Source organism: Talpa occidentalis, unplaced genomic scaffold (assembly GCF_014898055.3).
Source record: "Talpa occidentalis isolate TD23 unplaced genomic scaffold, MPIMG_talOcc4v2.1 talOcc4.16, whole genome shotgun sequence".
Classification (NCBI taxonomy): Eukaryota; Metazoa; Chordata; class Mammalia; order Eulipotyphla; family Talpidae; genus Talpa; species Talpa occidentalis.
Genome location: NW_023601653.1, coordinates 39,481,490 through 39,505,260, shown reverse-complemented (window position 1 = coordinate 39,505,260; position 23,771 = coordinate 39,481,490). Strand labels below are relative to the sequence as shown.

Here is a 23,771-nt window from a genome sequence, read left to right as displayed (position 1 = left end):
GTTTTCTTATTTTTAATTCATTATGTCTGTTGTATGCTTCTAAAAGCTGAAAACAAAAGGAAGTCCATACCATATTAAGTTCTAGATTTAACCACCTTCTAAGGTGGGGTGCATGGGGTACACTCCTGGATGCTTAGTCACTTAAAGTCGCCAGTTTCCACTCCCTGCAGAACACAGACACATTCAGAAAAGCAGCAGGGAGAAATGTATATAAAAACCAAAAACAGCAGCTGGCCGATATGGTAGGTCGTGGATTTGCTGCCACAGATGATTTAATGATAACAAATAATTAACAGGGAGAGACTTTTATGAGTTATCATCTATTTTTGAACTAAATGTTCTCAAATGTGTGGTTGACTAAGTGATGAGACATCCCTGCGTATTTAACATTCATATGTGAATAATATGGATGAATGGATGTTTTCCTTAGCTTCTGAGTTAAAAACAGAACTAAGATGAAGAAGAACACTTTGCTTTGCCTTAAACCAAAAGTGTCCCTAAGTTAAAATACTGGGAACTTAATAAATCCCCAGGAAATTAGCTAAAGGCCACAAATCAAAGAATTACATCTTCATTTTTATTTTACCTAGTCAAATATTAAAATGGATTTAAAATACTGAGTCAGGTCTCCTGGTGGCACAGGGGTTAAGTCTCAGCACTATGAAGCTATCTGTAGCCACTAGAGCGCTAGTTTCATCCCCAGCCAGAGAGCTACCCACATGGTGCAGCAGACCTCTCCTGTCTCCCTGCTGCTCCCTTCAGCAGTGGATTTCAGTCAATCTACGTGTTCTGCTCCCCACTCTGTCTCTCATGAGTCCTCTCACCTGCCCCACCTCTGGCCTGCACCCCAGTTCTTATATGCATAAATAAATTAAAAAAAAATCTTAAAAAACGAAAAAATACTGTGACTCTCTGGCGTGCACATGCAGCATGTGGCCCCAGGAGTGTGTTTCAGGCAGCACTCAACGTGCGGTGGTGGGATGGCAGCGGGGGAGGCTGATATTCTCTGTAGCAACAACTGGCCATTGTCACAAATGAGAGAGAGGATGAGGTCTGCGTTCTGGGGAGACGCACTGGCCACAGCGTGAAAGACCTGATGGAGGGTGAGGCCAGAGGTAGGCAGGCTGGCAGGGATGGAGGGTGGGACCGATGGGCTGGTGTGAACTGCCGCTGTGTCTCCTTTTCTTTCTTTTTTTTTTTTTAATTTTTTTTTTAAATTTTTTTTTTTAAAGAGGCATGTATTTTTATTTATTTATTATTTGTTTATTTATTTATACATGCACTGGGTACAGTCAGAAGCGCGGGAGGGTGAGAGAATTCACCAGAGCCAGAGCGGGGAGCAGAGCAGGCAGAAGGACCGAAGTACACTGCTGAGGGGAGCAGCGGGCGGCAGGAGAGGTCTGCGCGCCATGTGGGACCCTCCTCTGGTGGCCGGAGAGCAGCCGGGGATCGAGCCGGCAACGCAGAGGCTGTGGGCAGCTTCGCAACCCAGCGCTCAACCGCTGCGCCACCGGGGAGGCCCTCCTTTTCTTTTTAATTTAAGGGTGTGAATGCTCAAAAGTAAAGTTAGTTGAACACATGCTGGCCATTTGTGGAAGAAAGTCAAGTTTGGTCTCAGTCTTGTGTCCTGATAGGAAGGAGGTAGAGGCTCATCTTATGGCTGCAACACCTGTGTTGCCACCAGCAAGGTCATTCACTGTCATCAGTCGAGAAGCTTCAAGAAAAGTGCACAAGTGTGACGCCTTGGTTATAGGCCAGGCCTCCCCAAGGTGTTCAGGACACACCAACACCCCTTCCCAAGAGGTGTCACTTCTGCACGTGGAGTATTTCACGCTGAGGCCAGCATGCTCTGTGAGCTCATGAGAAGACTTTACAGCACCTTCAGTTACCTTGAGCATGAGAACTGTGGGTGATACCACAATTCAACTTTTTACCAGAAATAACCTTTCTATCAGAGACACTCTCTGGTATCTCTGCCCCTACAGCCGGGCGAGCATCTAATTGCAGGGTGTCTGGTCTTTACCGCGGAAGTCTGTCTCTCCCGGTCAGCGAGGGCTGCCCAGGGATGAAACGGAGCTCAGGAGCAGACAGCGGAGCTGCTAGAGGAGCAGTGGGGCCCCCTGAACGAACTCGACCCTCTTACCACCCTGGTCTCCATGCAGTGAGATCATAGGCAGCGAGGACTACAACTCCTGACAGCAAAGAAGCAGACTTCCCAGGCAGGGCAGGCAGCTGGGAAGGAGGCAGGAGTGGATGCACATGGAGGTGAAAGGGAGGAAGGGCAGAGACAGTTCCTGGCGCTTTGGCATGTGGCAGGCTCTTCAAGGGCAATGGCTGCCCGCTTGACACCATGGGAGGTCCCAAGGACACCCCTGATCTGCCCTGCTCTCAGGGACCTGCCTAACCCTTGCCCTTGGGTCCCCGGGCTGGAGTTCTCTACATTCCTGGCAAGCTTCCGGGCCTGAGCTATCCTGTCTTGCTGGACATTTGCCCATGAAGGGTTGGGTGCTTTTTGGAGTTTGATTGAAAATCTCTTGCTTGAAATCATCTCTCGCTCTGCCTCAGAGCCTCTCACAGACCAGGATCTTTAGTGTCTGCCTTCTTTGACTCTGCTGTGGGTGACTGGGCCGTTACAGAATGGGCAAAATGGGCTTTTCCCCTTAGTAGTTTGGAGACCCTGGGTACCTATCTTTCACCTGGTTTCAGAGCCTCACATGGAAGGAATTCCAGAGACTTCTGTGTATAGGTAGGTGTGTGTGTATGGTTAATAGTGACAGTGAAATGCCAGTTAAATAAATGATTACCCTTTAAAATTTCATTGTAGGTTTCTTTTATGTCACCAACATGGTGGTGACGGGACACTAGAATTAAACTCTTCCGTGAAAACAACTGATAGGGAGAAACAATGAGTTCCTGGAGGGTCCCAGATGTATTGGCCAAAGTTGGTTATCCAATAGAAGCAGAGGGAAAATAAAAACGACAGGGTAAGGGAGGAGAGAAAATCATCCATGTGGAATCCTTCTCCCTGCCCCCACTCATAAAGCCTGCACACTTTGCCCAGGAAAAGAAAAGGAGAAAATGTTTGGAGACCACGGGAGAATCCTGAGATATCTGAGAACTCCAGAAAGTGATAGGTGGGCAAGTGGGGGCAGCAGGGCAGGCACAGTGCTGGGTGTGAGCCCCTTCATTGGGGCACTCCCCTCTCCCTCCTCCTTTTCCTGGACACCTGGAATAAGCACAGTTCTGAAAGCTTACTAGGAGACATCTTTGGAGCCACCTAGTGATCAGAACAAAACACCAACCACCTACACCCGACACCAGGAGGCTGTAGCTGAAGTTATTCCAGAAAGGACAGACCATTTAACCACCAGCAGGAGGGCCATCAGGTGCAGCCTCATAGGGCTGGTCCCTACACTGGGGGCCTCTAGATAACACAAGCCCCCCCCCCCCGGTGGAAGGAGACCTCAGGACCCCCACCCTTGTCAAACTACCTCAGGGAACCAGAAAGAGCTCCGATCCTCCCATACTCACAGCTGCAGTGGAGACTGTCAGAGACTATTGGACACTCCACAGTTTATGCCTTGCCTCTCAGAGCTTGTTCTATATGCTCCCTCAGTACACCACAAGGGAGATAGTGGCCTCGGGGAAGACTGTCCTACCCCGAGTACTATGGCTGTCCCCTGTGGACCAGACTAAAACAGCAATGACTAGCTCACTGGGAGCCATCAGAGGTCTGAGAATCAATTATCCTCCAACCTGCATATGTGTTTGCTTGTTTATAGGCTATTGGGTTGTCTTTTGTGCCCTTCCTTCTTTACTACCTCTGTTTTCTGTTTTCTCTGGTTTTCTCCTTTAACATTATTGTTATTATTTTCTCTTCTCTTTCTGCCACTTCCCTTCCTCCATGCCCACCTCCTCCTCTTTCCTCTTATCCCTTCTTTTACCCCTTATTCTCTTTTAATCCCGCTATTCTTCTGAGACACACTTAGAGGGACATAGCTGCTTGACAGAGAAATACATCCCACCCAGCCTGCAGGCACCTCCCAGTGGACTTGGCCTCGGCGTGTTTCTGGAGGCGCAGGGCTCCACATAAGACTATTGACGACCGCTGGCTGAGACATCGAATCCCATCTTACATAATGGGGGCCGGAAAAGCAGGGGCCCCTGGAGCAAAGCACAGCTCAGAACAACATCTACCATAATAGAAAAGTGTCCAGACGTGTACCCAGGTGGGCACTGCAGGACCCCCCCCAACTCCCAGCACCCTGGGAAGAGCAATGAGAACTCCCACCTGCCTGGAACAGGGGCAGAGACAAAGAGAGAAGAGGGGAAAACTACAAGAGCCCTCACCTACACCTTTCCCTACCAGCCACAGTGGCTCACACACCAGGCAGACACACCCACACTTCAGCAAGAGAGACCAGAAGTCATGCCCACAAGTACCAGTTACAGGGACACTACTAACAGAGCAAAGTCGAAGGCTAACAATGAGAAGATAGAAAAATACAGATGTTCAAGCAGGCCCTTCTGGGAACAATACAACACAGAAAGAAAGTCAACCTCCAGAACCCGATAATATGGACACAGAAGGATATCTCCACCTAATAGACAAAGAATTCAAAAAGGCCATGATGAAAATAATAAAGAGTTAAGAGAAAACACAGAAGGAGATAAGAATATAATCAATGAACTGAGGAAGAAAATGAAGGAACTGGAGGATATCCAGAGACTGTTGGAGTAGTTCAAGAATTCTTGGAAAAGCTATGAAAATAGAATAGGAGAAATGGAAGAATGAATCAGTACTCTTGAAGATACAGGCATAAAAAGACCAAAGAAAAGAGAAATACAAAGGAAAAAGAAAGAAGAAACACTTCAAGAACTATCTGACACTACGAGAAAAGGAAATATGAGTCAAAGGTATCAAAGAAGGTGAGGAGAGAGACCAAGGAACTGAGAAACTATTCAAGGAGATAATTGAAGAGAACTTCCCAAGCATGAAGAAGGAATTGAAAATAGACAGACAGGAAGCTAGAAGAACATCAAATTACAACAATGAAAAGAGAAAACTACAGCAAGACACATAATAGTGAAGTTTCCAAAGGTCCAAGACAAGGAAAAAATAACGAAACTGACAAGGGCAAAGAAATAGATAACATACAAAGGAAAACCAATCAAACTGACATCAGATTTCTCTGAAGAAACTATGGGGAAGAAGAGAATGGAGGGACATATTTAACAAACTCCAAGTCAACAAATTCCAACTAAGAATACTCTACCTTGCAAAGCTCTCCTTCCTCTATGATGGAAAAATAAAAACCTTCTCAGCCAAACAAAATCTCCAGGAAGTCATTACTACTAAATCCCCACTCCAAAAAATATTAAAAGAAACCCTAGAGCTAAAATCAACAGCGGCATGAATAGGAAGAATAGAACAAGGTAAGGAATAGAATCACAAAAAGGCAATTAAAATGGCAAATATGGATGTCATTGTATCAATATTAACTCTAAATGTAAATGGGCTTAACTCATCAATAAAAAGACACAGAGTAGCAGGCTGGATTAAAAAACAGAACCCAACCTCCTGCTGTCTACAGGAAACGCATTTAACTACAAAAGATAAACATAGACTGAAAGTGAAAGGATAAAAAACAATCCTACAAGCAAATGGACCAAAAAAGAAGGCAGGAACAGCTATACTTACATCAGATAAAATGGACTTCAAACTAGAAAAGGTAAAAAGAGACATAGATGGTTATTACATTATGATTAATGGGACAATACATCAAGAAGACATAACACTCATCAACACATACTCACCAAATGAAGGAGCACCAAAATATATCAGACATTTATTATCATCTCTGAAAACAGACATTAGAGAAAATACATATGCAGTAGAAAACTTCAACATGCCACTCTCACCAATGGTTAGATCAATGAGACAAAAAATTAGCAAGGACACTAGAGCTCTAAACAACGACCTAGACTTCATGGGCTTAATTACAAACATCTATAGGACACTGTACCCCCAAAAATCGGAGTACACATTTTTCTCAAGTGCACACGGATCATTTTCTGGGATTGATCACATATTGGGACACAAGACAAATATCAACAGATACACTAAGATCAAAATCATACCAACCATAGAGGCATCAAACTAGAAATAAACCATGAAGAGAAAGCAAGGAACCTCCCTACCTCTTGGAGATTGAAACCCACACTTCTGGAAGATTGGCACTGTTAAGCTCTCACCAGCCACTGCGGCATGAGTTCAATCCCCAGCCAGGAAGCTGACCCACATGGTGCAACAGAACTCTCCTGTCTTGCCTGCTGCTCCCCTCCATAGTGGATTTCAGTGGATCTGCCTGTTCTGCTCCCCACTCTGTCTCTGTTGAGTCCTCTCACCCCTGCACCCTTGGTTTACATCCCAGTACTTGTATGTGTAAATAAATAAAATAAATCTTCAAATTTTTTTTCATTGTAGATCAACACATAATGGATCAGACCCGATTTAATCTTTTGCATCTGGGATAGATTCTGAGATTCTGAATTTTGAAAACTCTTCCCATGCTACAAATAGCTCCTGAGCTAAAATAATTTCCTTTCACTCTGTGGTATGGTTCTTGGTCAGTATTCCCCAAGTGAGGCCTTACAGAGACTGTGGTGAGGATGCCAACAGGAGCAGGAGATGTTCCATGTTCAACTAATTTTGAAAAATGCTATGCTAAGCTCATTTACCCCAGTTTCATTACATACCACCCCTTAAAGCAAGTTTCATCTCTAAGTGAGGATGCAGCACACAGCAATTTTGTTTCAGATTTCTCTTTTCCTCTTCTTTGGTTTTAATATTTTGTTTCATATTTCTTTATATTTTCTAAATCTGTTTGTGTGATTTTACTGTGTGTCTGTGGGCCACTGGTGAGTCTCTGTGTCTTTATCTGGCATGTATATTTATAGAGATGTGTCTGGATGTTGCAGGGAGCGAGTGTTTTCCCTCTGCCCTGTTAGGCCCAATGGCTGGGGCTCTAGAATAAAAATTATAAAAGGGAGATTAACAAAAGAGAAAGTTTTATGTTTCCACAGGAGTCCGCAGGAGACAGCTAGATGACTCAGGTGGAAACACCATGCTAAGCCAAGAACAAGGGATTCAGGCCATGAGGTTCTGGGAAGGTGGGAGCAAGAGCAGTTGGCAAAATGAGCGCTGTCTTTTTTTTTAAAATAAAGATTTATTTTATTTATGCATATAAGAACTGGCATGCAGGCCAGAGGTGCAGGGGTAAGAGGACTCACCAGAGACAGAGTGGGGAGCAGAACAGGCAGATCTACTGAAATCCACCGCTGAGGGGAGCAGCGGGCGAGACAGGAGAGGTCTGCTATGCCATGTGGGTCAGCTCCCTGGCCAGGACTGAACTCAGGCCCCAGTGGTTGGGCAGTGGCTGGCGATAGCTTGATAGCCCTTTAACCCCTGCGCCACCAGGGAGGCCCCCAGGGCTGTCTTATTAAGCAGTGCAGAATCTCTCAGGTGATAAGAGTTGTCTCCAGGGGAACTTTCTTCTCCACAAGGAGACATCTTTGCAATTCTAAATTTCCTTTATCAGTGGAAATTTCCTTTATACTTTAAATTTAGTCAGCTAGTGAGAGATACGAAACTATTCCCGCATCTGCTGGCTTTCTTGGCCTTTAAGCTCAAAACAACCCAACTGGTTGCCACAGAGGCAGGATTTGAAGCAGCATCTGTTCCAGGAGGATGCGCATGTGTATGTGGAGGGCCTGCAGCGGCAGTAGTGACCAGGTAGGAGGACGTAGGTGCCACGTGGATACGGGGTGTCTCAAAAGAATATTGCAAAAAACAAAGTCATACTGAGCATCCTTGGGTTAATCAGTATATTTTGGTTTAAAATGAATAATGAATAATAAATGAATAATGAATAATAAAATGAATAATGAAATCAGTTGACTGAGGACTGTCTATTGTCAATTGGTAAATAGAGCCTGAGGTCTAGCTCTCTTGTGGAAGTTTCAGTAATATCAAGGTAAAAGTCTGTCAATATGAAGTGTGTGTGTGTGTGTGTGTGTGTGTGTGTGTCTGTCTGTCTGTCTGTCTCTGGTTGATGAATAAAGGTCATTTCTTAGTGACCTAATTAATGCTGTGGTTTTTCAGGTTTCCATACAAGTTTTGGACTTACATAATTTAGAAAAGAGAAAAATGAAGCTATCCCCTGCCACTTCCCCAACTCACATTGATAAAGTGGGTTTTCCTGCACGTTGAAGTGGTTTACGTATAAATAAGCTTTTGTTTGTCTAGTAATATCTCTCCGCTGCTCCCCACCGCACTTCTGTCTGGAAGTCAGCCACAGTGAGGGGTGTCCCCGGGAACTTCCACGAGGTGGCAGTGTCACCCCAGCAAAGTCCTTCATTATGTGGGTCTGGCCGCTCCCACCCAGTCCGGGTGCAGAGTGCAGATGACTTGAATTTCCCCCAAAAGATCTTTGGAACCTGAACTAGAGAGCCAGGTCGATCCGCCCCCCTCACCCCGTGTCCTCCGCACAGACCAAGTTATTATTTGCAGCCTGAGTCGGTGGCGTGTAAAATACCCAGTTCAGCCCCACTCAGGGCAAAAGAGGCAGTAAGTAAAGGATCACCAGGGCATAGACACCCACGTCTCAGCAGGAGCAAGCACCTGCCCCGGGAGGCCCTGCACAGGAGAAGCAGCGAGAACAGGACCAGGCTGTAGCCTGTCTCACCTATACTCCTGATTGCCAAGCGCAGCCTCCTATGGATGCGAGAGGGTTGGGTGGAGGGGAGTGTGGGGGTCCTCATCCCAGTTTGGGTACCCATAGCACTGTAAGTACTGAAATTTTCTGTCTTCTAAAATATAAGGGAAGGAGAAGACAAGCCACACATGGAGAGAAAATATTTGTTAAAAAAAACCAAACTGGTAAAGAACTGTTATCCAAAATATACAAAGAACTCTTAAAAATCAACCATAAGGACGTGAAAACATCATTAAGAAATGGACCAGAGACTTTAAGGCAAACAGGTATTGGAAGAGATGCCTGCCTCACATGGCATTAGGGAAAGGCAAATTAAAATAACCACGAAATGCCACTACACCACTATTCCAACGGCCCAAATCCCAAATCCTGATGCCTCCACCTCCACGGAGGTAGGTGTCAGGCAGACACTGGGGTGGGGGTGGACATGAGGTAGAGGGTGGGGGACGGGGTGACCCAACAGCACAGCCACTGGAGAAGACCAATGGCAACCAGCACAAATGACCGTGGTTTGATTTCTACTTTCTAAACCCAGAGCTTATCTATACCACCCCCACGAAATCTTAAAGGACCACCTCCACAATATTTTTTTAAAGATTTATTTATGCATATGAGAACTGGGGTACAGACCAGAGGTGTGGGGAGTGAGAAGATTCACCTGAGATAGAATAGGGAACAGAACAGGCAGATCTACTGAAACACACTGCTGAGGAAGCAGTGGGTGAGCCAGGAGAGGTCTGCTGCGCCATGTGGGTCCCTCACTGGCTGGGGATCAAACTCATGCTGCTACAGTGGCTGTGGATAGCTTCATAGTGCTGCGTCTTAATCCCTTGCTCCACCAGGGAGGCCCCTCCACAACATTTTTATAAGATGTGTAACATGCGACTTTATGGCCAAGCATGAGTCCTGCACCTTGGGATCACTCTCTCCAGGAGGACTGCAGAGCGGCCTGGGCCGCCTGGACCCAGCACTGCCCCGATTTCATTAACCACTAGCGCAAATTTTCGGTTCTGAGCTTTGGCTACTGCCATCCTGCCAGTGTGGCCTCCCAGACTCAGCCACCCACCTGGCACGCGGGCCCCGGTTCCGTGATGACATCCTGGTCATGCTGGGGTGAGTTTCCGGCTGGACTCTGAGCAGGGGGGGCCTGGCCTGGAGCAAATCTAATACCAGCCAAGGCCAGCTCCACGGCAGGGGAGGACACTCCATGGGGCAGGAGGGCTGATGGGTGCTGGGTGGAGTTTAGGGGACCAGACTGTTTCAAAGGTACAATTCTGGATTTGAGCCCTGAGGTATCAGGGAAAGGAGGGTTGGGGGGTCCCGAGGTGGGGGCACCAAGAGTATGGATGCCAGTGCCCAGAGAGGACCCAGTATGGCAGGGAGGAACAAAAGTGGTGGCTAAAGAGAAAGGGGGGGCTTAGAGAATGGAGTGAACAGGACCTGGGGTGCCGAGTGGGGCAGGAAGTATACTGGGACAAATTATGGTGATGACAGAGGGGAGGTGACTGCTGTGGAGGAGCCCCCAGAGTGTAAGGCAGCTTCTGCGGGGCGGTGTGGACTTGAACCAGACTCTGGGCTGTCCCAGGGCCCGGTGGCTCCCAGTCTGAGCACTGGAGTGACTGAGGGTTCTCTGTGCGGGAGGCATTGGCATGATGCCAGCAGCCTGCCTCTGGGGACACCCCACACTGCAGATTACCCCCATTCTCGCCCTGCCTGCTGACATTCCCCCACACTCCCCATTGCTCCTTTGCCCTGTCCTCTACCCGGGCTATTCCCCACGTGCTGGGCTCCCACACTCCAGTTAGTGCCTAGCCACCAGTCCTCTCTCCTCCTGGGTTCTAGAATGTTCTGGGCTTCACGCACCCTAGTTGCATTCTGGTCCCTTACTCCCCCTCCCCCAATCTAGCCTTCAAGAGGAGCCCTTCTCAGCCTCCTCCAAGTCCCACTTATTTCACTGACCCTCAAATCCCGGCCTCTCCTGACTGCAGTTCAGTCCAAGGAGGGCTTGGGGTGCCCAGATGGATGTGCCCCGATCCCCTAGAGGGAGGCTCTACCCGGTGAACCAGGCCTGAGGAGAATGATGGTAACTTGCCCGCTCTATTCCCCCCTTCGCTGCCCTCCCTGACTGGGGTATGGGTGCCTCCTTTCTCCCCACACCCCTTCCTCTCTGAACCCGAGACACTGTCAGCTCCAGCTGCTGTTGCCATCTCTTGGGTTGCCACACAGCCCCCCCCACCCCCGTACTGGCTCAAGTCCAGATCTCTGGTCCCATGGGACCTCTCCCTCCCTACCACGCCCTGGGCGCCTCAGGGGCAGGCCTGTCCACCAGGACCCCTGAGCATGATACAACTATTCCCGCACATGTGCACATGCACCCCTCCCATCCATGCGCGCACACCAGGAAGTCACACCAGACATCACACACTCCGACCCCATCCCTGCCTCCTGGGGTCCTGCCCGCTGAGGGCAGCATTCAGCCTGAGCTGTTCCCTTCCAGCCCATGGAGTGGGGTCCCTGGGTGTCCAGCCACTAGCTGGGGTTCTGGACCCTGTTGCCTGGGAGGATAGCGTTGTGAGAGCCCAGGTGCCTGGGGCTGCAGGGTCCCCACTCCGCCCTGCCATCCTGCACTGGGGGTGGGGAGGAGGGAACCCACCTGGACAGACAGACCAAAAGGCTGAGGAAGTCCCCGTGCAGCCCACAAAGATGGCGGGTGCATGTGCAGTGCAGTGGCAGACACAGCAGGGGCCTGCAACCCTCAGGTTGCAGCTCCCACCTGACCCTTCCCGCAGCAAACTGGGTCAGAACAATAAAAACAAATATAGGACAATCACACGATAAACTTTCAAAACCTACCACACAGCAACAAACTCCCTGAGGGTTTGAGGTGGAGGGACAGGAAGGAAGGTGATGGGCGGCCTGTCCTGCAGGACCCCAGAGCTGGTGAGGATGAGGGTTAAGATGCTGATGATACAGGGCAGCAAGGGGCACTAACACTGGCCAAGGACACTGGCCAAATAATTTACCCATCACTGTCTGAGTTCTTCACCCCAGTGCACAATCGCAAGACTACTCAGGCTCAGGGAAAAACAACAATGGAATTTATTTACTAAGTCAGGGAAAAACAAAGAGTTACTGGGCCAAAAATGACCATTTACCTCACCTGAGGCAGTGTCCAGTGTTTTTCAGTCCCAAACAAAAGCAGCTAAGATGGCATTTTCCCACCACTGAGCACACTGAGCTCCTCTCCAGAACAATAGCCCCATATCCAAGGTGGCATCTTCCTGCTTCTGCCAACCTGGAGCACAGGGCAGCCAGACTATAGGCCAGGTTCCAACTCATGAAGACAACAGAATACACAACAGGAGATGCTCCCGGAGCTGCGGGGATGCCCCAGCACAGCACCACACAAGCAACACTCAAAATAACTGCAGCGGCTGAAGGACCCAACAAATGGCCACACTCATAGCTCAGCGAGGTGCCCGTTCCAGGTCTTTGCCTTCTGTAACAGCAGCAAAACCGGGAACAGTTTCAGTCGCTCACTGGCTACTAGCAAAGCCTCTGAACTTTTCCTCTCTGAGGTTGGCAGCTGGAGGCCTCTCCACATTCAGAGGCCTACAGCAGCCCTTTGGAAGATAGGCGTGGCGGGGGCCGAAATCCACTGACCCCAAATGCTGAAGATCTGAAAACTGCTGAATCCCCAAGACTGAATGAATCTGTACCACCCTCTGCAGTCCCTTATATTACTTATCAATGGCTCCACCCCCAAAATGCGATACTTTTTAGCATTTTCCCTGGGGCTACTTATCCTCACCAGTAACCTCTCAGGGGGCATTACCTGGAACAGTCTATAGCTTCAGCCACCTGTTACACAGAGACCACCGTGGGGAAAGAGGGCAAAACCAAGAGGGAGGAGAAACTGAGTCCCACTGCTCTTAAAAGGGCCTTGGATGCCATCAGTAAACGGCATGATAAAAATCAAAAGGACAGGAGGACGTGCAGCTGAGGGACAGTCATTGGGTGCTGTCACCCATGGGTGAGTCTAGGTCCTTCACCCCGCCCAAACATCCTCCTTTCCTGTTTCTGTTAGGGGGAAAAGGATGTCCTAAAGCTAATTCCATACAGGCTTTGTGGACTCCACCCCCACCCCAGGCCAAAGCCAAAGACACTGGGAACTCCAAATCCCATCACCACCAAAGGGAAGGTGGCTGGGACCTGAGGGAGGGGTTAAGCAGCCAGGCTGATATAAAAGGCAGACACGTGGGCTTTGGAGGGGTCCCCCATTTTGGCTCTCCACCAGCTCGCAGCGTCTGGCCAGCTCTGAGAGTGACTTTGGGTTTCCAGGTCGGCGGATCGGGTAGGACGCATTAAAGACTTTATTTCCCTGTTTTCTCCCTGAGTTGTACATTTTCCTTATTTCCTTTTCCCTTGTAAATAAACCTTTTATTAACCTTTTGTGTGTGTCTGTAGTGGAGTATTAATAAGTCCCTTGTAAGTGTGCAGGTGAGGACCCACAGCCAGGCAACCCGTTCAATATCGGGGCTGTCCTATAACATTTCCAGACCACAAAGACTCCCCAGGTCTGCCCCTGGCTCTGCCCACCGATGGGGAAGACAATCGAATGACACAACCTATGATCTCCTTGTGCTTAAGGTTAGTGTGATGACTGCACAGTACCTAGTGGACGCTTTGAGAGCAGTCTGTTCCCTCCATGCACACATGACATGCCTAATTTTTTCAAATACTTTCAATAATGCGGTTTTGAAAGTTGTCAGAAACCGCCCACCTCCCAAAGTTTTGGTGACATTTATTGAGAAGATTGCCTGGAAGTGGACATCACTGCTCAAACCAGCAGTCAGGGACAAATGTGGTTAGTTACAAATCTAACCACCTCTTGCAGAAAAGGGAGCATGACAGTGAGCAACATTCTGGAAAGAACTGCCAGGACTGCCAGGGAGGAATGATGGTTCTGCCAAAACCAGTCTCTAGGACCAGGAACCCCAACCCCTCTCCCACCTAAAGGGACTGTCTGCTGGTATCTTATCTCTGTACAGTTAACCCAAAAAACCAGGAGTGCATTAAAAGCCAAAACCTGTTTATTTTGGATTCAAACATTTCTACTTCAGTGTATGTCAGATTCAGGAGAAACCTAAATTGTGTCCTAGAAGAAACTCAGGGCGTTCACGGGAGGAAGAAAGGTAAGTGATTAAAGAGTTAATAAGATTTAACAAGCTCAAACCATTCTTGGCTATTCGTAAAGTTAGTTATTCTTGAAAGGATAAAAATGGAATGTAAAGATTCTGTCCCAGAATCAAGATCAAAGCTGCCATTTGTTAACCTCCCTCGGTCTCTCACCCACGTCTGTTTCAAGCAGTCCAGGACCAAGAAGCAAGCGCAGCTTCTTCATGTGTCTCTCTGCTCCATGTGCCTCCTCCAGGTCTCCTTCTGGCTCCCCATCCTGCTTCCTTCCTTCCCCAGTCTCCTCTCCAGCTTCTCCTCCTCCCTGCTCAGCTCTACCTCCCTTGGAAGGGGCAGGAACCTGGACCGTCCTCTTTTCCTGAGGACACCCCGTTACACTCTGGCTAAAAGTCCACAGTCATCAGTTCTCACAACTCTGACATCTCAATTGTTTTCCTCATGGTTTCTTAATAAACATGTATTTTTTATTAAGAAAATGTGGCCCAAAGATCTCTGGTCCAGTTCGGTAACCTTTAGGCTGATTAAAATGAGACAAATAATGCAATTTCTCTGCAATGGCACCCCAGATCCATTTAGAAGATAGCTTCGCAGATGTTAACACTTCATCTTGCCGCTGTATGTCGAGCAGGTCAGGGAACTGCTGAGAACGCTAAGTATTGTCTTCAAAACTTTTTGAAAATACTGGTTACAAACCAGTGCTTCTATATTGGGCCATTTTACCTGCAAGGGCAAGTTTTGCAATGATACTGCTGGCACCGTCTATATTTGACTTTTCTACTGTTTCCAGACACATTAACCTATCCTAGGGCCACCCTGGTGGTGCAAGGGGTTAAGTCTCAGCACTATGAAGCTATCAGCAGCCACTGCAGCCTGAGTTCAATTCCCGGTCAGGGAGATACTCACATACAGGGCAGCAGACCTCTCCTGTCTCGTCCACTGCTCCCCTCAGCAGTGTATTTCAGTCAACTCACCTGTTTTGCTCCCTACTCTGTCTCTGGTGAGTCCTCTCACACACATACCCCTCACACACACCTCAAGCCTACACCTCAGCCCTAGTATGCATAAATAAATAAATATTAAAAAAAACCCTATCTCTAAAGTTTTAGTTTGTTGTGAATATTCAAAGAGCAGTCTCTGCACGTGGACAACTCTCCGTTGGCTGCATTCTTTGTTCTTTCTATCACCTGGGTTTCTCCATCAACCAAAGATGAAAGATGACAACAAGGATTCCTTCCTGTGTGCATTTTGGACACAAAGATTGCTCACATTTTACAGTGAAAAACTGTGGACTGGCTAAAATGGACTGGTAGTGCTGTCAAAAATCACAGGAGTTTCAGCAGAAGTATTTCTCAGTCTTGTACTTTTTCTAAGTACAAATGGGGACTGTTGGGAAAATGCTCTCCCCAACCAATTCTTGCTTTAAATCATGTTACTATCTTCACCCTCTGGCTCTCATGACCAACCGAGGAGGTGGGAACTCGGGGCATGAAAGAGCGGGCACGAATGCACATGGCTTTGGAATGATGTGTTGAACTTGTGCTGACTCGCTCTTTAGGAGTAAAGGGATACTGAAATGCAAAATTTTTGCCCAACAGAAAAAAGTGTGTTTTGGTGAATATATCCTCAGTCTCTGCCCAATGGAAGCATCCTCCCGTGTGACTTCTTGGATAATGATGGACAGCTGATTTCTAGTAGAAACTTTTCCTGCAGTCTTTACATTCAGAAGTTTTCTCCAGTGTACAGTGATCGCCGACTTTGGTGAGAAAGTTTTCCTCAATTGTTTATATTCACTTTCTTTTTAGTGCAAGTTTCTGATGCATAAACAAGGCCTGACTTCTGAGAATACTTTCCTGCACTCTTTGTATGCACAGGGGTTCTTTCCTGTGAATTCTCTGATGTTTATTAAGGGCTGACTTGCAGGAGAAATGTTTCCTACATTGTTTACATTCATGGGGCTTCTCTCCAGTGTGTGTTCTCTGATGGAGGACGAGGGATGCCTTCCAATAGAAAGCTTTGCTGCACTCTTGATATTCATAAGGTTTTTCTCCAGTGTGTGTTCTCTGATGTTGAGTAAAAGCTGATTTCTGGTAGAAAATTTTACTGCACTCTAGACAGTCATCTACATTCATAGAGGTTCTCTCCTGTGTGAGTTCTCTGACTTTCAGGAAAGTTTTCTTGCACTCTTGACATTCCTGGTTTCTGTCCTGTGTGAGTTCTCTGATGCACAGTGAAGGAAGACTTCCAGTAGAAAGTTTTCTTACACTCTTGACACTCATAGGGCTTCTCTCCTGTGTGAGTCCACTGATGTTTAGTGAGGGCTACTTTCCACAAGAAATCTTTCCAACACTCTTGACATTCATAAGGTTTCTCTTCTGTGTGAATTTGCTGACGTTTAGTGAAGTCTGACTTGCAGGAGAAAGTTTTCCTACACATTTCACATTCATGGGGTTTCTCTCCAGTGTGTGTCCTCTGATGGATGATGAGGGATGCCTTCTCAAGAAAACTCTCCTATACTCTTTTTTTTAAAAAAGATTTATTTATTTATGCATACAAGAACTGGAGCACAGGCCAGAGGTGTGGGGAATGAGAGGACCCAGAGACAGAGTGGGGAGTAGAACAGGCAGACTGACTGAACTCCACTGCTGAGAGGAGCAGTGGGTGAGACGGGAGAGCTCCCTGTGCCATGTAGGTAGCTCCCTGGCCAGTCAGGGATCGAACTTGCACTGCAGAGTCTGCGAACAGCTTCACAGTGCTGTGCTTAACCCTTGCACCACCAGGGAGGCCCCTCTCCTATACTCTTGACATTCCTAAGGTCTCTCTCCTGTGTGTATTCCCTGATGTTTAATGAGGGCTGAATTGCTGGAGAAATATTTCCTACATAGTTTACTCACATAGGGTGTCTCTCCACTATGCGTTCTCTGATGCATGATGAGGGATCTCTTCCACAAGAAAGTTGTCCTACATTCTTGACATTCGTAGGGTTTCTCTCCTGTGTGAGACTGCTGATGTACAGTAAGGGTTGAATTCCAGGAGAAAATTCTCATGTATTCTTTATTCTCACAGGGTTTCGCTGAAGTGACAGTTTCCTGGTATATTTTGAGCATTGATTTCTCAGCGGTTTTCCTATATTCAAAGGGTTTATCACCTGTTTGTATTTCCTGACAATTACTAAGAACGGAGATTTCATAGAAAGGATTAGCACATGTATTAGATTCAAAATTTTTTTCTTCTAAAGGAATTCTCTGGAGCAGAATAGAGTGGAATTCCTTGCTGAAATAATCCTCACTTTGATTACATTTCTGATGTTCATCTTCAAAACCTTTATGAGGATTCAACTGTTTCTGATTCTCAAAAGCAGGATTCCCCCATTAATGACATGTCCAGTGAATCTGCCCAATTTGAGTTTCATCTTGGACAGTAAGAGCTGCCTTATTGCAACTTTTCCTACACTTGTATTTACAGGCAGACTCACCATGAAGAGCCGTTCCATGAGGAGTGGAGATTGTCTCTTTGTTGACAGTTTTCCTTGTTCACTAAATTCTAAAGGCAGCTGATAAGTTTGCCTCTGATGATGCCCAGGATACTCTGGACACCTGACAGCTCTCCCGGTTGTATAGGGGCCCTCAGCTTTCACTCCAGTGCCTGTCTCATCAGGAGCTCCAGGTTCTCATCAGGATTCCCAGGTTCTCATCAGGACACAGTTCTTACTTACATGAAAACCCGCAAGTCTCCTTCCTGAATAGCCTCCATTATTCACAGTCAGGGTCAAATGATCAGCTGAGTTCAACTGTATACTTTTTCCTAAGGCAGCTGCCTCCTCCATTGATGTTTTGCTCTTGGTGACCAGACTGTGCCACAGATGTCTATTTTCAAACAATGGCATCCCTTCTTTTCTCTTCCTGGTTACGTTTTCTTCATGGCTCTCATCTTACAATTCAACTTGTGTCTTTTCTTCCTTTGTCTACCTCAGCAGAATATAGGTTCCATAAGATAAAGGACATTTCAACTATAAAATGTACCACTGTCTAAACTTGTCACCAACATGCCAAAAGAAGAAACAAACGTGGGAATAAATGTCCGAGAGGAAGCAGCCCATGAGAAGGGAGAAAGCAGAGTCACCAGAGAACATGACTGTACCAGAAAAAGTCCAAGCGGTCAGTAAGGGACTGGATATTGGCAACATCTAAGAAAACTGACAGCTGCTAAGAAAGTTGGGGGAGATTTACAATGAGGGCCATTTTGGAGACTGAGCAATGAATGAGTCTGACACTTGTGGACTCACGGTCCCACGGTCTGCATGTGGGAACGGCTCGGTACAACCAGCATGCACCGGGCTCCCCTCCTCCCAGCCTCCCAGCCCGGGACCCACTGACTGACCTGAGAGGCTCTGGTCTGGGGGTTCTTCTATGGTCCACAGCTCTGCTTCCTGCTCCAACCTGATGATCACTTCTGGCTTATTAATGAAATGTCCTGTTAACAAGAAATAATAGTGGCCTTTCACCAAATGGCTCCAGTTTCAGTCTTTGAAGAATGACAGCTTTAAGGGTAAGTGAGAACCTTGGGTTAGAGTTGTGAACACCCCCTTCTTAAACCTAAACAGCATTAATGTCCTAAGGGGTTGTGCATTTACCAGTGAAGACAAGGAGCCAGTCCCGGGCTGTTTAAGGGGCTCTGCTCACCCAGAGTTGGCAGGCTGCTGTAGGTCTTGGTATAAGGTCTTCTGGGCCTCGTCCAGGGCCAGCCACTCCTCCCCGGTGAAGATCACAGCCACATGCTTGAATGACACCATCCCCTATAATGGCACATCCAACCTCGATTCAAGGACTAGAAGAGAAGCCTCTGCGCTCACTCTGGTATCACTGCCCTCTCACAGGATGCACCACCTCTGCCCTCTGAGTTCTAAGACAGAGGCTCTGCAGTAGGGACTTCCCTCTGTGTTGACACATTAGTTCTGAGAAGCACCTTCGCAACTCCCCTTGTATCTGGAGTGTTCTGGATGCTGAGAATAAAAGTCTGAATGATGTTCCTCAAAGGCGCTTATAACCTGGTTTCCAGACTTGAACTGAAACTACGTCCCAAAGGAGCTGTCAGGACATGTTCGACATAGACTGAGGTGAAAAAAGAGAAATCACCACTTTGTACTATTGGGGGACACTTCACTGAAGACCCAGAGATGCTCAGTGCGTCCATGTAGACACCATCTTCCCAGGAACATGTTGCAATAGCACAACTCAAGGTGTGAGAAAATGAAAGAATTGTGGGGAGCACTCTGTCAGGGGGTACTCCGGAAGGGAGAATGGAGACCAGGTCCTCTGATCTAAGTATGAAGTTCTTCCCTGATGAAAGAGCAGGGGGCTAGCAGGCAAAGGCTGATAGCCACAAGATGGCAGGCAGGAGCAGGCAGCTACAGAGGGGTGTAGGGAAAGAAGAGCTGGCAGTCACTTCACACCTCTGGGTGACAAAGGGGGACAATGAGGCAAAGCAGGTGTAGTGTGAATGGTTTTCAGGCTTTTCTGTGCTGGCACCATTAGGATTGCCCTGCTTGATGGGGCACCTGCAGTTGTTACATTGTTGTAAGTTATGTTGTTTACTTCTGAGGGACATGGGAGCAGTATGAGATATTCTCTAACAGAAGCAGAAGAGGGAGAAGAGGCAGGAGAGGGAGAAGGGGAGAAAGTAGCCCAGGGTGGAGACACGCCAGGGTCTTGCCGGCCTGCCAGACTCCTGGTCCCCCAACACCCCTGCCTGCTGTGCACCTGGTTACTGCACTAAATGTAAACGCTCAATAAAAGCCTGAGAAAGCCACCAAGGACTCCAGGACTCTCCTTTATTCCATCTGCTTGAATCATAGAGATCCTGCACTGTGGCCATCCTGGTACTACAGCAGGGCAGTGGAAAAGTACCCCAAAGCAGAAAAAAGCCCCTGGGGAGTTCTTAAGAACAGTAGAGAGTCCTCAAGAGTGCCTAAACAAAGGGAGCCTACCCCCTCAGTGACGGGCTTCTCCATTGGACTCCCTCCTGCGGCCAGGAGTCTTGCTCACAATAAACCTGAGCTTGCTGACCTCATGTGTGTCAGTGGTTGTTCCTCCATTGCTGGAGCACAAGAACCCAGCCTATTGGCAACACTGTCGGTATGACCCTTTGCAGCAGTCATCTTCTGTGCACCTGTGTTGTGATAACAAATTGAAAGTGTGTGTGCGCTCATGCTAACATTCTCTCCCTGTTACCTAAAAGCTTCCTTATTTCTACCCCAGGGTGAACTAAACCCAGATCCTAAATGACAGGGCGCCAAGTAGCCAGCATGCGTGCAATTGGAACAGTGGTACATGTCCAGGTGGGGGCTATTGTGGGAAAAGGGAAACAAGAAAAGTAACAGGGGAATGAAGGAAGAAGGGAGAAATCCTCTGGGTGGCTGAACGTCAGGCTCTCAAACAGCAAAGAAAGTCGCTGATGTGGATGGGACATGGATATTTTCCAGTCTTTATGAGAAAAAAAAAAATGCCAAGGAGAAGGGAAGAAGCTGAGGACAGTACAGAGAACAGTGGAACATCCACAGAACTGGAGATCTAGAGGAAATGGACACTAAAACAGCGCTTTCAGAAACAGTGGCTAAAAGTGAGCAAATTTAAATTCCTGCTATGAGTGAGACCATCTGGTATTTTTCTTTTTCTTTCTGGCTTATTTTGCTGAGCATGATCCCTTCTAGCTCCATCCATGATGCTGCAAATTGCATGAGTTTATCTTTTTTGATTGCTGAATAATATTCCATTGTGTATATGTTGGAAATGTAAATAAGGGACCAGGGAAAAGACTAATTATAATAAAGTAAAAATCAAAATCAACAAGCAACTATAAACTAGAGACATACTACAGGGGGGAGGAGGAGGGAGTAGGATCAAAACAAGGGGGGTGGGAATTGTGTGGGGACTATAACCAAGATGAAAATGCATACATTGTGCAAAAATGAAAATTATGTAAAAAATATATAAAATAAAAAAGGGAAAAATAATTAAAAAAAATGAGCAAATTTAGATCATGTTCACATGTTCATAAACCCACTGACTCATACCCAGTCAGAACACAGGCTCCGAACCCAGGCTCACTGTAGCCACACACAGGGCAGGCACGAGAGACTGGAGAGAGAGCAGTGAGAGCCAGGATGGAGGATAGGGGCTCCTCGATATGGGGGAGACACCTCAAAGGCTGAAGGAACCTTCTTCACTGTGGGAATCAGAATCCAGGAAGCTGGGCTGAAAGATGAGGAGGGGATAAAGACAAGACACATCCAGCCCACAGTGAGGAGATGACTCTGTGCTCATGGCAGTCTCCAGCCAAGACAGGACGCCTGGGGCCTGACGGGGAAGGAATTGGAGTCCCTGGGAAAGCTGAACATCTGTGAAAACAGAGAAGATTGTGCACACAAGGTTCTCTCTTGATTTACCCGAAGTGGACAATAGTCTGAAGAAAGAAACTGACGCCGCAGCACGCAGTGACGCAGATGTAAGACAGCAGCACAACCACGGTTCAGTGTGTGTTACAGGGCAAACCTGCTCTAAAATGGGTTGTCTGACTGTGGGTCCTCACCCGCATGCTTAAAAGGGAATGACACTGCAGGCACACACAAAAGGTTAATGAAGGTTTATTTACAAGGGAAGGGGAATGAGGAAATGTACAATTTAGGGAGAAAAGAGGGAGATAAATTCTTCAATGTGTCCTACCTATTCTGCTGACCTGGAATCCCAAATGACCCACCGAGACCAAACCTGCCTGGCCAAGAGCATGAGCCAAGTGCCTCAGACCCCACTAACATGGCTGGTTATATTCACAAACAGAGAAAATGGCTGCTTAACTCTGCCCTTAGGTCCTCGCAGCCTTCTCTTTGGGGATCATGGGATTTGTAGTTCCCAGTGTCTTGATGGAGTGGGGGTGGCATCCACAAAGCCTGTATGGAGTTTGCTCAGGACATCCTTTCCTCCTAATGAGTGGACTCAACTGTCCAGAGGGGCCTGTGCTATGGGACCCAGAGCCCACCCATGACCAGTGAGACAGAAAGATACCCCTGGGGCTGTCAAGCATGAGCAGTGAGGGGAGACACATCAGGTGTAGTGCTCTTGTGCGAGGACAAACTACCCACCACATGCCCAGCCTCAGAGGACCCCGGGCCTGTCTCCCAGAAAACATGCTGTCCCCACGTGGCCTGGAGCCCACACTCCTGTATCCCCTGAAGGAGCTGAAAATCACGTCTGCCCAAAACCAGCCAGGAGACTTCTAACAGTGTGACCAATGTGTCTTCCTCTGGCATGAGGGAGGGCTGTGCTCCCCAGACAATGGAGTTTTTGTCAGAGCTGAGGAGAAATGGGTTCAGGGGCAGAACCACACAGGGAGGAAGCAGAGGGTACTTTACTCGGTGAGAGACTCCCACCCCAAGGGGCTGCCTAACCCAGGATGGTAACTCTATGACCCTGGACAACAGGAAACCTATGAAGACAGGAAAACACTGAGGAAAGAGGTGGGGAAGGATGATCAGGGAACAGGATTCAGGGCAGGACACTTTTCTGTGAGAGGACAGTGGGGCCACCCTGGGACATCTTTCTCCAGTTCATGACATGCAAGCCAAGAGTGGACCAAAGGAAACTAGGGCTGTGGGGGATAAGGGAGCAAATGCCCTCTCACCCAGTCATTTTACTAATGGGGAGAAACAGAGAGAGAGAGAGAGAGAGAGAGAGAGAGAGAGAGAGAGAGAGAGAGAAAGGAATATAGAGGAAACCACTCTACCTGCTGCTGAGCTGCACTGTGAAACTAAAACTGCATAAAAAGGGCCTTCCCTGGTGGCACAGCGGTTGAGCGCTGGGCTGCAAAGCTGCCCACAGCCTCTGCAGTGCCGGTTCGATCCCCGGCTGCTCCCCGGCCACCGGAGGAGGGTCCCACATGGCGCGCAGACCTCTCCTGTGGCCCGCTGTTCCCCTCAGCAGTGTACTTCGGTCCTTCTGCCTGCTCTGCTCCCCGCTCTGGCTCTGGTGAATTCTCTCACCCTCCCGCACCTCTGACTGTACCTAGTGCTTGTATAAATAAAAATAAATAAATCTTTAAAAAAAAAAACTCTTTAAAAAAAAACAGGAAAAGGACTTAAATACAGTTTTGCAAATAAGATACACAAATGACTCAAAGGCATATAAAAGAGGCTCAACAAAAGCAAATCAAAAGCTTACTGAGGTGCAACTTTATACGTACTAAGAAGGACATGATTTTAATAAAGTAGAAACAGTAGACAGGAAGGACTCGGAGAACAGGCCACCTGTCCGCACTGCCCAGGGCACAGCCGGAGCCATCACAGGACGACAACACGGGGAGACTGACAACAACAAACACACAACCAACAAGATCCAACTACCCGCTGCCGGGCAAACACAAGTGAGAGCAGGACCCAGAACAGACATGGCACATGCATGTCCCAGCAGCATCACTCACGAGCCACCCTGTAGCTCGACGCGTGGACAGAGGGACTGGGACACACAGGGCAGACTTCCCTGGGCCTCATCAGGAATGACTGAGACACACACTGCCCCAGGGATGGCCCTGAGCACACCCTGCCACCACAATGAGCCAGTCACAAAAGGACACACAGGACACGTCTCCTAGGAATGGGATTCTCAGTGTTTCCAGCCTTGGGGACAGAGAGAACAGGGGTAAGCTGACAGGTCTAGGGCAGTGGGGTGTGGGCCTAAGGAGACAGGGCTGCAGGCGGGGAGGAGGAAAGCATCTGGAAACAGATGTGAAGAGAGCACAACACTGTGCAGA

General features: G+C 47.8%; 1 protein-coding gene across 2 annotated transcripts in view; it reads right to left on the bottom strand.

The window, feature by feature from the left end:
• PKP2 (plakophilin 2) overlaps positions 1-23,771 on the bottom strand; it is a 115,435-nt gene that overhangs the window by 77,982 nt on the left and 13,682 nt on the right. Inside the window, exons 1-2 of one of the 2 annotated variants that reach the window (XM_054696258.1) lie at positions 18,653-18,721; positions 18,351-18,443 (exon numbers count right to left, since the gene is read on the bottom strand). The gene's annotated coding sequence lies outside the window, so the exon portion shown is untranslated. Of the gene's footprint in view, positions 1-18,350; positions 18,444-18,652; positions 18,722-23,771 lie in introns of those variants that run through there. The other variant, XM_054696257.1, reaches the window with a different exon arrangement.